This window comes from Salvia hispanica, chromosome 3 (genome assembly GCF_029641045.1).
Source record: "Salvia hispanica isolate PSC_SH4W2 chromosome 3, Shi_PSC_v1, whole genome shotgun sequence".
Taxonomy (NCBI): Eukaryota; Viridiplantae; Streptophyta; class Magnoliopsida; order Lamiales; family Lamiaceae; genus Salvia; species Salvia hispanica.
Window position 1 is genome coordinate 42406338 of NC_142694.1, and position 15751 is coordinate 42422088.

General features: G+C 33.3%; 1 pseudogene across 1 annotated transcript; it reads left to right on the forward strand.

The window, feature by feature from the left end:
* The first annotated feature begins 950 nt into the window (after positions 1 to 950).
* Positions 951 to 4704, forward strand: LOC148930858 (uncharacterized; annotated as a pseudogene). The gene is made up of 6 exons (XR_016136318.1): positions 951 to 1853; positions 1998 to 2053; positions 2151 to 2229; positions 2313 to 2451; positions 3211 to 3324; positions 4246 to 4704. The product of XR_016136318.1 is annotated as an uncharacterized LOC148930858 (transcript).
* The last annotated feature ends 11047 nt before the right edge of the window (positions 4705 to 15751 follow it).

A 15751-nucleotide genomic window follows, 5' to 3' on the forward strand; every position in this document is an offset into this window, starting at 1 on the left:
GTGTCGTCGTACCTTATTGATTAAATATTAGACACTATCACATATGGATTAAAACTATTAATTTGTTATTTAATAGTAATTTTAATAATTAAAGAAAATTATTGATATTTAAAAATCAAAATTTAAAATTTAATTTTATAAAATTAAATCTAATATTGAAATAAAGAAACAAAGTGAAGGATGCCAAAAGAGAAGAAGAATGATAATTTTGAAATAATATCAGATTTGGTACATAATTGAAATAATATCAGATTTAAAATGTAAAAAGACCAAATTGCCCAAACCCCTCAAAATCCCCCAAAAGGGTATTTTTGTCACGAAACAGTGAAAAAGACCATTTTTTAGATAAACATTTAGTCCAGAATTATCTGGAGATATTTTTAAAGTTCAGGGTTCATTGGCGAGATAAACGCATAGTCCAGGAACTATTTTTGTAGTTCACTCTTAGAATAATAAGAGCCAGAAATAATGAAATTGAAAAGGAAGAGACAAGCAAGTGGTGTGAAAGATCAAACTGAGGTGCACCTAAAAAAATACTGCCTTTCTGAAAATATCAATAATTAACACCTAAAAAAATACTGCCTTTCTGAAAATATCAATAATTAACTTCTTCATATTATTGTTACAGTAATAATTCTAATTTCTGATTTATGGATTCCAACAACGCTTTACCATGATCATTATTCATTTTATAGGAAATAAGCGAGGAGAAAAATATTCCAGAGAGATATTTTGTCTCTCTCCAAAGTCCAAATCGATTGGACCAGTTGTTCCCAAATTAGAATTTCTTCAATCAAGCCCATATAATTTAACAATAAATGATACAGTAAATCCCTATTTTCTGCCAAAGTTTCCACCAAAGTTCAATTCCCGCGGTATTTCTCTCTTTTCATCCACGGCTTTTTAAGATGTTGATAACTAGCCGCTTTACGATTTCCTGTTCAGTTAAGTTTGTTAATTTCAGAATTTTCATGCTGCTGATGGAAAGCTTAAGGATGCTAATTTATCGATGATTGTTTCTGAACTTCTTAGCTAGATTACTGTCGTCATATTAATTTCGATGTAGTATGCTTTTTGATGAATTTGACACCGTCAGTTTTTATGGTTTTTTTTTGTGAACTGTTGTTGCTGTGATCTGTTTAATGAACTTGGTCTCTAAAGAGAGAAATCAGTTCATTGAATCTGAAGATGTGATCTGAAATGAGACGGAGTCTATTTGCATAATTGAACTTCCGTCACCTGTACTGATGTTTTCTGATCGTGTTATTAGGATATTCACTGAAAGATAAATGTTTTCTTGCCTCTTTTGAATCATAATAATAAAAGGTGTTAATAGAAGCAGGATACGAATAAACGGAGAAAGAATTAAGACTTCCTTCCCTTTTAGGTTATATCTGCACAGCAAGACCTCCCCTTGTCTATGTTTCTCCTGGCTATCCACTTAATAACATGCTGTAAAGCTAAATGTGCTTATTGCTAATGTTTAACTATGCAAATTGAAGTTTCAGTCTGTTGTTCTGCTTGCATCAATCTTTCCCTTTTGATAGGTTTTGTTCTTTGACTAAAGTTTTAATGTGCTTGAATAAATTGTAGTGGCAAGCATTGTTGAATTCCCCCCACTCCATACTGAGGCCTATATGTCATCTTTGGCAATCAGCCAATCCCGGTTGACTGATTGCCAAATTTGTCATATAAGATGACTCCCGAGGGTTCACTGAAGCCCAGTAAGGCCTTGAATGGAGTACACGGGGTTCACTTATTGCCCCACTCACCATTTACAGCTCAGGAGATAAAGCAACATGAAGAGTTGAATTGGTCAGCTTGTGGAACTTCCAGCCTTAGCCAGTACCTCTGTGAGTCTAGATTCATATTTGACATTATTGTTGGCCTTTTTTCCTTCTCATCGTTGTATATGTAAACTTCTATGAGTAAATAAGTAGTACTATTTCTTTATAGTAATTGATTCTGTTGCTAACATTAGGTACATTATTTATCAGGAAACTTTGGCAGGAAAGACCAGCTTTCCTAAGGCCCATCCATTGCTGTACTAATGGTATTTTAGGCACAAAATGATACTTGTTCTACCAACTTACTTTCATTTTCCTTTTGGCCTTCAGTTTCTGAATTAACGAGTTTTTTGCTCCTTTTAGTTGATAGAAGCTTTGCTGAAAGAGTTGTTAATGTGCTAACTTCACTTCCATTTATTGCCCTTGGGATTCAGGCCCCAAGGTGATAATGTCATATCATCACAGATAATTGGCAGATAGTTAGAGATTTATGTGATTGTGTAACATTTTTCTCGGCTGGTGCAGGAGAAATCTTAATTGTACAAAATACGCGAATTCTCTAATTGGAGTAGGAGTTGCATCAAGTTTGTATCATGTTTCAAGAGGGACATGGAGGAAGTATCTTAGATGGGCTGACCGCACGATGATTGCCACATCAACATTGGTGAGTAAATAGTAATGAGTATAAATGTTTAATCCTGTGGGTTTACATTTCTCTCAATTTATTTGAGTTACAGCCCTAATTTTTGTCTACTTTCTACCAAATAAGAAGTTATGTAGTTGGGTGTAAAAATTGTCAGGAACTAAGGATGAATGGATATTTTAAAGTCGATACAGAGTTTTTTTCAGTCAATAAAATTCGATTGTAGTATGTTAAGTCAATACAATTTTGTGTTCAAGATAATTAATTTGATACCAAAAGTTGACAAGTTCCTAATATGAACCACTATTTGTGAGAATGGTTAGCCATAGAACACATTCCATTACCTATAGTTTTCTAGTAAGGAAGGTGAGTCTTTTTAGTTTAATTACTTTATAGTGACTTGTACCATCTAGTCTATTGTGGTGTTTTATGCTCTCTCGCTTCTGCACTGTTGCAATATCAAGCCAAGAAAAAGTTTACTGAGTGCCCATACTTTAGGCTTTAGCTTTATATTCTTTCAGCAGAAAAATAATCAACATGATTGTCAAAACTAGTTTCTGGATATGAAAACCAGTCAAGAGGCCGACTAAAGAATGGTAAACTTCACATGTAGAACAGAAACTAATATAAGTTTTATCTCCGAACATCCTGATCACGTGCAAAGACAAATCTGTACACAAATAAAAGGGTATCTTTCATAAATTCTTTTATTGTTGCACTCTCTGTCACGCTGTTTATTTTCTTAGCTCACCCTCTTAAAGCGCACATAATTCCTTGCAGTGTTTAACAAGAGCACTTAGGAATGACAACTCAAAGTTGTTGATGGCCACATCTGCTCTGGTTCTACCGATACAGCCTCTGATGGTGACAACAGTTCACACAGGATTGATGGAGGCAACTTGCATCTTTATATACTGGTATTTAGTCAATGGAGATTGTAGATGTTTCTCATATTACAGTATTGTCTGCACTTGTGACCTATTCTCTAGCTTCATATAATTTTCAGGGGAAAGAAAAATATTTTAGTTACAGAGGCAAAAGAACACCCAGTGATTATAGTAACAGAGATTATGAAGGAAAATATTAGTTCAAATAGGAAATTTAACATGGATCTTTTGTATGTTGCTCAGATTTTTGCTATTAATTATTATCAGTCACTAATTATTTATGCCTCAATAAAAATTGCCTCAGACACACATAATTTTGATGATTATACGGTGTAACTTCAAATCTTGTTGCTCTCTCCCTCTCTGTGAGATTAGAGTGGCATGGTAATATATCTTGGCCAGCTTATCGTTAGCCCATTGGCAAACGGTCTTGAGTTTGGGGGTTTTCTTGTTTGTGCCTGAGGTAAAGAGAGATAAGAGCAGCATGTAATAAATACAGCAAGATATTCCACTTTTCTATAGGTATACTACTTCTTTAACTTAAGACTCATTGGGCAATCTTAATAGCATAGTTGAAGGTATTTGAAGTTAACTTTGCTAACTTTATTGAAGACAATCAATGAGTCCACATTCTATACTTGGATTGAAGCTTTTGGATTCAGGGGCATAATCTTGAGAACCCTTTTAAAAGATTTAACAGTTAAAGATAGGCTCCATTACAAATGCATGACCTACCTCTCTTTCATCATCGAAATATCATATTTCCAACTGCATCATGGATTATGTAATAAGGATATCTATGTTAATGACCATTTGAACTTGTAAGCTTGTTCTAAAAAAATCTGAACTGTAGATCCCTGGGCCGCAGTGAAATTTGGGTTGCAATAGCAAAGTCTTTGACAGGTATGACATTGGCTTATTTGTTTAGGTTGCATTTGAGAAGCGAGCTGTTGAAGATCCAGATCTCAGGGTGGCGCATAATGTGCATAAAATGTCATCAATAATAGGTGGTGCTCTTTTCATTTGTGAAGACTATTTTCCTGAGACCCCATATCTGCATGCTGGTTGGCATCTTGCTGCTGCTGTTGGAGTCGGCACTTGCAACAAACTCTTGGAGTAAGCATGCCTCTCCTTATTCATCCACAAAATTTGCCGAAAAATCATTATTTACGTGCATCTTGGAAGCCTTAGGATTTCTGTATACTAGAAGCACACTTCCACTCATATAATACGAGTATCTGTCTCATTAATGACTGTATTATCTGTATAATCAAGTAGTACTACACAATGGAGGCATTGCTTCCTTTAGATGAAGTGAGCAGTTTTGGAAGGTGAAAACTAAATGAAAATCAATTATTTATTGAATGACATTGTTATGTGGGCTCTATTGTTGATGTTTATTGTGCTGTAATTAATACAATATCTTCCCGCTATGTAATATACATGTGGTGTTGATTGTGTATGTACTTGAATCTTGTCAATGACATGTGGTCAAGAATCATCAGCTAAATGTTACTACATTTTCTCTTATTCTCTCATCCCTGAAGCTCCAGATGAAACACAATATGTGTAGGCAAAATTTTGAATGCATTCTGATGTATGGTGCATCTATCTCAGTTGGAGTTTATCATGACTAGAATTTAATGAGGAAAAGATGTATCGTAGTACACCTCATATATTTGTATGTGTGATATTCAATCAGTCAGTACTGACAAATAATTCAGTTGACAGATATTGATGCTATATATTTGAACTTGGATGATATAATAAATAAGTCTGCTTTTAAATCTCATCAGTATTTTTCTGTGGTTACGCCATCAAACAGCACAATTTGGAAATAGTACTTCCCCGTCTCACTTTCCTTTTTAGTTTGTCCCACTCAAGATGACTCATTACTAAAAAATGCAAACCCCTTATCTCTACTTTATTTACTCTATCTTACTTTATTTCTCCACCTAACACACAAAATAAAATTACATAAAATACCGCGCCGCCCAAGGAAGGTGCCATCTTCCTTGGGACGGAAGGAGCACTAAAAGATCTTGCATTGATTTGAGTAGGTATAAGCAGTTTTGATACGTTTGAACTCTATTTAAAATGAGTCGGTTTAGTTTGAGATTCGCAATACTAACTAAACAACTGGTTCCAACTGAAGTGGAACATTTCATTGATATCACCTTGTATTGTAAAAGATAGCTTTAAAATTTGCAGTGGCTAGAAGGTGAGATCAATTTATAACTATTTCACATTCTATAAATGCTACTAGTCCCTAGCTAGTTCTAGTCCCTTACAAAATGAGGATAACATATGGTCTGTTATAAGATTATAAAATTTTATACAGTATATAAACTTCTGTGATGTATAATCGCAATGTGTTGAAGATGATGAACGACCACATGTAATTTATGCTTGTTCACAATTACATCCCTTGTTCAATGGCCACAAATTTCCATCTCCGTTCTTAAGTAAATTAATATTATTTGTAAATAAAACCACAAAGATGGACATGATTTGTGACATTGATTGCTTATAAGATGGTGAAATATGGAAGTCTCGCATAAGAGAAATGAACGCAATTCTCGGCAACTTCTATATATGTCCATAAATCCAAACAAGATACACTAGCCTGGCCATATGAGTAAATCATATTGGGTTAATTAATACTACAAACTAGTTCAATGAGTTAATCTAGCTAGGAACCTTGTTTACTTATAAATACAATTAATTATCCTCCTATATGTAGTAGTAGTAGTAGTATTTTTCATCAATTTCATTTGGTGATTATACTATTGGCTTTTAATAATATAATGTTCAATCATCATAATATAAAGTCAAATTAACTAGTTATACTCTATGACTGTAAATTTACAGAGATAACAAGTTAATTAAAGCAACCCTAGTTATGTGGTCAAATGTAAAGTGTTAAGAATTAGTTATGTGCGTCATTTCTCCTCTTGAAATAAATTTTTGTTTTCGTTGTTTATGATAATTAAGTTAAGTTTGTATATTAACTTCCCCTTTTAAAGAAAATAGAAAAAGAGCGATGACCAATTAAAGAGAATGAAATTGGGTTTAATTTGAGGAGATGGATTGTTCATGACGAATAGTAGAACTAATAAGTGATTTCTGGATTCCACTCAAATGGCCACAATTTTCAATGACATGAGGAAAAAGTAATTAGTTAAATATTTTAATGATAAAAGTATGTTTTATTTGAAAGAAAGAATATCCATAACAAACTAAAAAAAAAGTTGATATTTTAAGGGAGACGAATGAAGTATTTATTTGAATCAACCATATCAATCATATCGAAATTCATCGACAAATACACAAAGACATGAGGACTTAACATCCTTGTTAATTATATATCAAATAGCAATTTTGCGCATTCCATTTCGAATCATTGAAAAAACTCTAGCTTCGGCTGATTTATCCATTTCTTCTCACTATCTTCTTCTTCTTCTTCTTCCGATGGGGTAAGGGGAAATCACCCGTCGAAGGGGTCGGATGCCCCCTCCTGCCCGTACTAGAGGACAATTATTCTAAAAAAATCTCAACTTATTTGAATCTACATTGGGCCGACGCTTATGGACTTTGATTTGTCTTGGACCTCAGACGCCCCAAAAGAGATATGTTGGCCCAATATAAAATTTCTAAAACCCTTGTGTAATTAGTCACTTCTTTTTCTTAATTCCAATAAGCAACATTCTGCTACTTCAAGAAATCGGTCATATCATTATCAATTTATCATATTCAAATAAATTATAGAGTGTGTGGAAATAGAAAGCTAAGAAACAACCGAACACATCGGGAGGAGATAAATAAATGGAGCCGTCAATGACATTTTCTACATTTTTAAACACTTTCATATTCTTTTAAATATTACTCCATCCATATCATAAAGTTTGTCCCATTTCACTATTTTTGTCCATCCAACAAAGTTTGTCCCAATTAAAATCTTTCCAAAAATAGACATTAAATACATCTCCCAATCTCCTTAATGTGAGATCTTTATTCCACTACACACCTCCATTTAATACAAAGTCAAACAATTACTTAACCCGTGTCGGGTCAAATTGGGACAAACTTTGTGGAACGGAGTGGGTACCTTTTTTTCTCTACTTACTCTACTAACCAACTCCTCTCCTAAAATCTTGTATCACTCAAGAATATTTCTTGGACATTTTGAGTAGGACAAATGGAGTATATATTTTCATTTTGATCCCGCCTTTTAAATTTATACACTTTTTCATTTTATCTTTATTTTATTTTACCAATTGCATATTAAAGCTTGCACGCATCAAAAGATACATATTTAAAGGACGGATAAAATAATATGAATATAAGTATAACAAATATAAAAAATTTATGCTATAGCAATTTTAATGACATTTTACAGTATTGAATTTATTGAATTTTCAAATTTATATTTCTGGTATTGAATTTTTATATTTTTGTACAATTTTAGATCGGATTTCATAATTCGAATTTCGGATTTTCACATCAATTCAGATTAGCTGAAATTTGATTGTGAAAAATCGAATGCTTACCACTGCCTCTAACACTAATTCAATCATTTCAGTGTGATCGACTGATAGAGCAAGAAATAACTGAAATATGAATGTCATTTTGACCGCTGTAACTAGTGGTGGATCCAGGATACGAAACGGGAGGGGGCGAAATAAAATACTCAATGCATCCACGAAAAAGTGTTTCGTCTTTCCATTCTAGATTTCTAGTCCATCCATAAAAAATAGTCTCATCCAAAAATGGAAAATTTCTCTAAAATATCTTATCAGCTTTCACTTTTTCTCTTTTATACTTTATCCACTTTTGATTATCTTATTTTATGCCATCCACTTTTCTCATTAACTTCAATAGCATATGCATACATAGATCGCGACAACTAATTTCTATAAGTATCCATATCTTGAAAACGTTTCAAGATTCACTCAACTAATCATCTTTCATGCAATTTCATAGCAGAGCATACTCCTTCAACCAATGAAACTGTTCTTTTTCAAATTTTGTTTTAACATTTACCTAATCAAACAAAAAAATACGCAAATACACCAACTAAACAAATAAAAATGCTTAAATTGACACCCCACGACACCACACCAATATGGCAATTTCCATTCACTCCTTTCTACAATACTTAAATGGATACCATTAGTCCATTGCCTATCATTCCAAATCCCACACCATATTTATCCCAATTCACCACAAATAATTTCTTTCATCCTAAATACTGACTCCATCTTCAACAACAAATTTTCACAATGAATACCACCAATAATTTGTATGAGTACGTATTTTATTAGTAGGTAGATGTATATCAAAATTAAATTCAGCCATATTTTTTGGATTCAAACCAATAACTCATTATCCTCCATCAGTTGGAGTCTGACTTAAATTCTTGAGTCATGCCCTCATCAATATCTTAGTTTCAACTTTCAACTGCCTCCACCTCTGACTCGCTTGCTCATTGCCCGTCTTCCTTCTTCTTCTTCTTCTGCTTCTTGTTCACGCTCAAGTGTCCGTGCGCAAAAGCTTCTAGAACCCTCATCGTTGGAGGCCTACGCCTCGTGCTGAACCTTGTTTGGTTTGAGCTAGCATTGTTTTTTGAAGCGATGATATCAGCAGAAAAGGAGGCAACCTCGGCCTCTGGAGGGAATTTGAGGTCACTAAAAAACTGAGGTTGTTGCTGTTGTTCAATGCTGCTACTGCTAGTGGATGGCAATATATCAAGATTCTTGCTTACTTCATCTTCATCTTGACCTCGAGTGGTGCGTTTCTTGTGCACTAACGCGGTTCTTACATCAGGGGAAGTCGCACGAGCTTCTTCATCCGCGGATTCTTGGTCGAGCTCGAGCAGGGCAGGCTCTCGAGCAACTTTTCTCAACACATCAGCCACAGTATGAAAATATTGATCACCTCTCGCCAGTTCTCTCCTCGAAAATCTCTTCACTCCGGGAATAAGAAAAACTAGGCTAGGACTTGCATTTGAAGTAGCAACGTCTCTGTAGTTGGTGGCCTCCTCCGAATGCCAACCACTAGCTAGCAGACGCGGCCAGACTGCCTCCCAGAACAGATCATTCGATCTGGCCTTGCTCAGCCGGTGCTCTCCACTCAACAAGTTCGATATCTCCGCTGTTGTAAGTGAGGTATAAACCTTCTGTGATGGCATATCATGGCCGCGTAGCCATTGCAGTGAGGTCTTGATGCTCTCTCCCAATGCCAACGGCTTCCACGAGCAACTCTGTACCAATCATCGCCTTCAAACGGAAGGCATACTCTGCCACTGATATCTTTTCATTCTCAAATGATTTAGAAACCTAGAAAGAAAATACAACCAAATGCACAAAAGTGCACTAAATGAGCACATTTCTGCACTGTTTGGCATTCAATCAAGAAAAAACGCACCTCTATTAGAGCATTCCGAGACTCCCCTACTCTTGGTAGCACCCTAGATAGAAATTCTTGCAGCCTTAGCCCATAAAACAATCCCCGGCCTAATTTGCATCTCTTGTGCTTAGCGCTGAACCAACGATGACACTCCAGCGACGAGTAGAACGCCCCATAGTAGTACGACTGCACAGCTAACATATTCTTCGTCCCAACAAATTTCTTTATCTCGACAAAGTTCTTTGCAAATATGTACAATCCAACAAGGAAACAACCCTTCTCAGCTGCAGACCAGCATTCATCACAGATTTCAGGCACCAAACGATAGTCTTTACCACTGGTCTCATCATCTGCACAGTCCATTGAGTGAGACACAGTGTTTGAATCTCCAAGAAACTGAGGCAGTTCAGCCTGATATTCATCCCCATCTCGAGGCGCAATTTTTGGCTCCCCAAACGAATCATACAACGAGGATGCAACTTGATTCTCCATACAATTAGTCATCTGCCAACTAAAGATGCATCAGTTTGTGCAATATCAAAATTAGAATGCTTGTGCAATATCAAAACTCAATCAAGAATAAACATGAAGTCAAATCCATCATAGCTTAAATTAGAACTGTGATTTGACCTATTTTGTAGAGTAAGAATAAAAATATATAAGTCTACTTGCACGAACGCACAGGAACACACACGGATGTGTTCGTGCGTGCGATAGAGAGCGATATACATAATTACAGACATGTATATAACTTTGTGTATTGATTTATTAATTTGTGACAGTAAGATTGTGATTTTTGTGCATCTTTTAAGTGATGATTTATAATTTATGAACCATGAAAAGAATCCAATTGTGATTATTAATAAAAAATGAAATAAAGATGACAAATGAATATAACAGTTGGAAAAATGAGTTGCCTCACGAATGTGCAACAACTAAAAAAACAATGTGATTTTTCGCAGGCAGAAAGAATTACTATGAGTTAGGATTGAAAAGGAAAAGAATCAACTTATAATAATCGGTGTTAATTCAAATAAACAACTAATAAATTCGACTAATGAAGTGCGTGTAAACAAAGTGAAAAAAATAGTCAACTTACCGTCATGGAATGGTCTAATTGGTATAAAAACAATTTTTCAACCAAAAGACTATAAAGCAATCTTTTAAAATGTGTTTTCAGTCTTTAGTCAAAGTAATAGTTATCTAATTCAAACAAACGAAAAAAATTAAATAATTTGTGTCTTGGAGGAAAAATAATCTTATTGTAAGATATAAAATCACCTAATGGTTGCTATAAGATTGTCTAAAACTCTATATTGACTTAAATAATATTGGGGGGACTTTATTGCCACGTGAAAAAAATTAGTCAACTTACCATTAGCGGATGGTAAATAGTAATAGTAACAATTTTATAAGTAGGACTCTATAAAGATCAAACCATCTTTGAACACATTTTCATCGGTAACACAAATTATTACCTAATTCAAATGAACGGCAAAAATAATAAAATGATTTGCGTATGTTAGAGAAGAGAATCGCTCTAAGCAACTATAAGTCTATGATAATTAGGATGTGTAATTCGTTTTAATATTAATAAAATGCAAATACACTCGGTTGAGGCATTGAGTAGGTGCACGCACGATGCACGCATAAAGAATCTTTATTAACAGCTCAGAAAATTCTTTTACACACTTTTTTGAGTGAGGACTTTCTCTCTTGGCTTAGGTTAGGAGTATTGTTTCTTATGATTTTTCTAATTATTATATATACTTGTATCTCTTCCCCCCTAAATCCAACCCAAAAAAATATGTGTGTTTACATATAATAAAATAAAAATCACGCTCATCAAAACTAAAATCATGAACAAAAAATTCTATCACGCTGAAAATTCAATTCGATTTTACCAAATAAAATTTAACCAAGATCCAAAATTCACACATTCTCTAAAGAGAAACATTTTATCACATGTAAATCAAACTAGAAAATATTAATCCTCGATAAAATATAAGTACTCAATATACATACAACTTAAACCTGATTAGTTTGTGACTTGAATCGACTCTTTTCGACTTTTGCTTATCGTCAGATAGAGCTATATTTGTTAGGGAGAAAGAGAGAGGGGGGGCCATGCTTTTGATGAAAATGGAAGAAAAAGGAAAGAAAGGTAGGTCTTTATAGAGCGACTGAAAAGGGATCGAAAAATAAAATATAATTAATAATTTTGTGTGGCTAAATAAAAATAAGTAGTAGAAAATTATAATACCAGGACATTTTATCTAATGGATTAGTTGACTTTGAACTAAAAAAAAATACTTATCATTGTTATAATTGTAATGTGATCGGGAGAAATTTATTTATATATATAGTCAAAAGAAAAAAGTACATAAAATATTACTATCCTAAGTAAATTTTATAGAAACTTTTATTTTATAAGACAAAAATATTCTTTATGATGCCACTGTTATCTGTATGCATCTTTTAACTTATTTCAAAATATCCTTTTAAATAATTTAAAATATTCAATAATTTCAGTAGAGGTGACTTTACAATGTTTTCACCTTCAACCAACTATCAACCTGCAGCCCACTGGGCTTACGCTATATGCATAGAATAAGCAAGAAACCCATAAAAGAATGTGAAGCTTTATGGGCCCAATAGATATACAGGGTATAAAAATCAGTAGTTTTCCACGCATTTTCATCGGTAGCAACACAAATTATTTTCTAATTTAAACGAACCACAAAAATAATTAAATGATTTGCGTGTGAGAGAGAAGAGAATTGCATTACAAGGTATAAATCTACTTATTGCAACCACCATAGGATGTGTATATTCCGCTTTAATGATAATAAAATTAAAATGTAAATACACTTGGTTGAATAGGGTACACACGATTCAAGCGTAAAGAATCTTTACTAACAGGTTTGAAAATTATTGTGCACACTCTCTCGAGTGAGGATTTTATCTTCTGGCTTAGATTAGGAATTTCGTTTCTTATGGTTCTAATCTTACCCCTAAATAAAAATCATGCTCAGCAAAACTAAATTCATGAATGAAAATTCTACCATGCTAAAAATTCAGTGCGATTTTACCAAATAAAATTTAATCAAGATCCAAACTCATACATTCTTTTAAGGGTAATTGATTTTTCACAAGTAAATCAAATTGAAAAAATATTGAACCTTAATAAATACAGAGTACACCAATATACATGCAACACGAACCTGGCTAGTCTTCTTAATTAACGAACACAAGTTGTGTTCTACTTTTGCTTATTACCGGAGAGAGCTACTCGGAGTATTTTAGGAGAGAGAGTAACGGGCGATGCTTTCAATGAAAACGGAAGAAAAAAGAAATAAAAGGTAGGTCTTTTATAGAGCAACGAAAGAGGGATGAAAAAATAAACTGCAAATAATGCCTTTTTTGGTTAAATAAAAATAAGTTTAATACCAAGCATATTTTATTTAATGGATTAGTTGTCTTCCAAAAAATCACCAACATAAATATTTATCGCTGTTAAAGGTGTAATATTATTGGGAGAAATTTTTATATAGTCAAAAGATAAAAAAAGTACTTATATGAGTTTACTGTCCTTAAGTAAATCTTTTAGAAACTTTTATTTAAGGGCATCCACAATGGGGCGGACTATACGACGCCCTAAGCCCCGTCCTATGCACCGCCACATCAGCATTTTATCCCCCGTCTCTTCCACCTGCAATGGGGCGGACTATATCCCGCCCTAAGCCCCGCCCTAAGCATTTTATTTATTATTTGAATATTTAAACAATACAAAAATTCATTAATCCTATTTTTTATGTTTGCAAATATATCAATTAGCAAAATAAAAATATAAAAACACCACAAATTAAAGGCATATCCTATTGTCAGTATTTATTTTTTATTTCTTATATTTTATGCTTGCAAATATGGAAATCGTCGGAATTCATTATTGAATTTAGAGAGAAATTGAGATGGGAAAGAGAGTAAAGTGAAAGGTGTGAAATGAAGTAAAAAAATTGGTGATATATATAGAAGAAAATACAAAAAAAAAAAAAAAAAGTGTCCATAGTCCGCCCCCTTGCAATGGGGCGGACTATAGGCCGGACTGTGCAAAAATGTGTGCATAGTTCGCGGACGATGCATAGTCCGCGGACTAAGGAATGGGCTTAGGGCGGGTTGCTACAATGGCAGACTAAGGGGCGGACGATGCATCGTCCATCGCATCGTCCGCCCCATTGTGGATGCTCTTATAAGACAAAGATATTCCTTATGATGCGAGTATTACCTTACCTATATGCATCTTTTAACTTATTTCAAATATCCTTATAAGTAATTCAGAATATTTAATAATTTAAGTAGAGACGATTGTTTTCACCTTCAACCAAACCTGCATCTCACTGGGCTCATACACTATAAGCTAAGAACAAGAAAGAAAGCCCATTAAATTTACTTCCACGCATCTAAAAGAAATCCCATTAGCACATCTCTCTCTCATTTAAATTTTTTAAGGGAGAGCGACGCTACTCATTTTAACATTTGTATAAAACAAATTTGATGTTTATAACTTTCCATGTAGTATACTATACGTATTTTAATGTAAAATAATAAAATAAGAAATCTATAGAAAAAGTAATTAGAGAGAAATTTATCATAATATATGAGGATTATTTTGGGTAAATAATAATTACGTGTAGCAAAAAACTTTATTAACCCCACCCCAAATAAAAATGTTTTCCCATAATTTAATCTCCTTCACACTAGCAACGAAATTTTAAAAGGAGTTGGAGTTAAATGAACTTTACCTAAAAATTTAAATACACCGTCCCTCATTATATTTAATAAATAAAGAGAAAACAAGTGGGCAAAGAGATGAGAACATTAATTGGGGGTGAACAAAATGTCTGAATTTGATTCAAAGTAAATTAAAATTTGAGCTTTGATTTGGACCTTTTGATTTTTAGGTTCAAATTACATTTTTTAAACATTTAGATAATACTGGATCAGATATTTTAAAAACCTAAGTATTCCGAAATCCAAAATATATTTATATACGTACTACTATTATAAAATGAATATAAAAATGTGGACCTCATATTTTAATCTATTATTCTTTGCATTTTTAAAACTCGTGTCAACACCGAATGTGATTCCTATTGTGAAAAAGAGGGAGTATATAATAAAATATACTCTATCTATCTTTTAAAAATACTCCTAGTAACTATTTCTATATTGGTCTGTCCTTTAAAAATATCAACTAGTCGTTCCGTCTCACTCAAGATGTCTATCTTTTTCTTTAATTTGTCCATCCCAATACACTATAAAATATACTTGCATATATAATTAGAATTCTTTATATATGTTCTCTCTAATATTTACTCAAATAAATGAAGCCAATTTTATATTAGTTATTCACAATAAACATTTTTTTGTATTATATAAAGAATGATGATAAAATCATTTGTAGGAGTAATTTACAAGCATTTAACTCCTAGAAAATCAGTAGGAATGAGGAAATCACTATATATGTTAATTTATATAGTACTTGTATTGATTTCATAGTAATAGGGTATGGAAATGTCGAATACTCCATGCTATAAAATGGTTTGATCATTAGATTGTGCACAAGGGTGTTGAGCGAGAAACATCATTTACTAAATTCACAATTAATTCATTAAATATATTTAATAATGTCCAATGTAAATAATCAATACAAATAGAGATGCATTAATAAGGAAATGAGAGAAGAAAAAGGAAAAAAAAAAAGAAAAAAAGAAAAGGATTAAGCCTGATTTCAAAAATTGCATGCAAAATAAACAAAAAAAAAATGATTTAAACGACGTCGTAATGCATCCCATTTAAAGTCTCTATCTCTAGACTAAAACCATACATTTGCATTTTGATGGCTCAAACATGTTAAACAAGGAAGAAAATATGGTCAAATATCATGGAAGATTAGTAGAAGTTTTACCTTGTTTAGATGAATGTAATTTAGGGAGGCTATTCTTACCATTGTAGAATAGACTCCA